The sequence below is a fragment of the Pinus tabuliformis genome, chromosome 1_1, assembly GCF_031772625.1.
Source record: "Pinus tabuliformis cultivar Carrire ecotype Pingquan chromosome 1_1, CPIR1, whole genome shotgun sequence".
Classification (NCBI taxonomy): Eukaryota; Viridiplantae; Streptophyta; class Pinopsida; order Pinales; family Pinaceae; genus Pinus; species Pinus tabuliformis.
This window is the reverse complement of record NC_142297.1, coordinates 147,456,599-147,457,885: the sequence shown is the minus strand read 5'-3', so window position 1 is coordinate 147,457,885 and position 1,287 is coordinate 147,456,599. Positions and strand designations below refer to the sequence as shown.

The window sequence follows — 1,287 nt, the reverse complement described above, 5'->3', positions numbered from 1 at the left end:
CACAGCCTCAGGTTGAGTGTTATAGTAGATTCTAACATAATGTTGTAGTCCATAATGGATTTGGGATCCTGTAGGGTTCTGCCCCCATATAGCAGATGTTGTAGTCCAATCGGGTAGCCAATTTGGTGGGCGATGATATTCTTCAGGCTTATAACACAGTCTGTTGCAAGGACCCAAATAAAGGAAGACTTCCCCGAAGGGATTTTAATAAAAATTTGAAAGCGATTATAAGTTACTAAGGAAGGGGGTTCTGTGGTCCTCTGGGTCATGCAGGACCATGCAGCTTCAATGTCTCCATAAAGCACTGTAGTTTATGGGTACTCCTCCAGCATCTTGACGGCCTTAACAAAATTTCCAAGTTTTCTTCGACCCTCACGAGGAGGTGAACACATCTTCAATTCCAGCGAACTACGAAACCTTCTTAGGCACGTGAGCAGGCACGATCCCGGCACCTCTGGGGGTGGGCACCATTCTGACTATTCTGGGGCCACATTTATTAGTGACCTTGACAGGTACAGTGTGGGGTTTCCCTATCTTGTTACCCCAATAACCCCTCCTCACAGGAATAACCAAAAGCTTGGCCAAAATAATTGCTCCGCAGATGGCCGCGGCCACCTCTTTGCTGAACTTAATGCCAAGCCCGATGTGGCCATTGATGTCACCCACGACAACGAAGGCCTTGAATCGAGTCCTTTACCCAACCCTCGTCTGCTTTTATCCAGATATGATCTTCCTGACCTCATCCTTCAGTTGGGGACCCAACATGGTCTCCGTGATATGGTGCTCCTCAACGACCAACGAGAAGAGATAGATTTGCTCGAGGGAATGGATTTTTCATTCTTTTACCAGGTAGTCGAGCTTTGTCACGGGTACCCAATTTTCTTTTTCATCTCTTCGGGGTCCTCGGCGTCCACCGTGACTATCCCCGCAGCCTCTGTCGCCTCAGCCTCGACCAAACCCGCGCCCGAATCCCTCTCCTCTTTCTGCCATTACTTCGCTAGGGTTTAGAACCAGAGCAAAACCAAAAAATCTCCTTGTTGTGTTCATTGTAATCCCTTATTGTTGTTAGTACAAACCCCTTATTATATTGTTGTGCCCATGTAGTCCCCATATTGTTATTATTTTGCCCCATAGAAGCCCACTATTGTTATTATTGTGCCCTTACATTATTATTGTTATGTCAGCTCTAATTATATTATGACCCCTTAGACTCCTATATATAGAAAGGGGGTCTTGTCATTTGTATAATCCAAGAATTGTTCATTTGCGTAATGTAAAGGAGGTTTC

The 1,287-nt window shown here is 45.5% G+C and overlaps 1 pseudogene; it reads right to left on the bottom strand.

The window, feature by feature from the left end:
* Positions 1 to 311: 311 nt before the first annotated feature.
* Positions 312 to 990, bottom strand: LOC149212049 (small ribosomal subunit protein uS5y/uS5u/uS5v pseudogene; annotated as a pseudogene).
* Between the last annotated feature and the right edge of the window lie 297 nt (positions 991 to 1,287).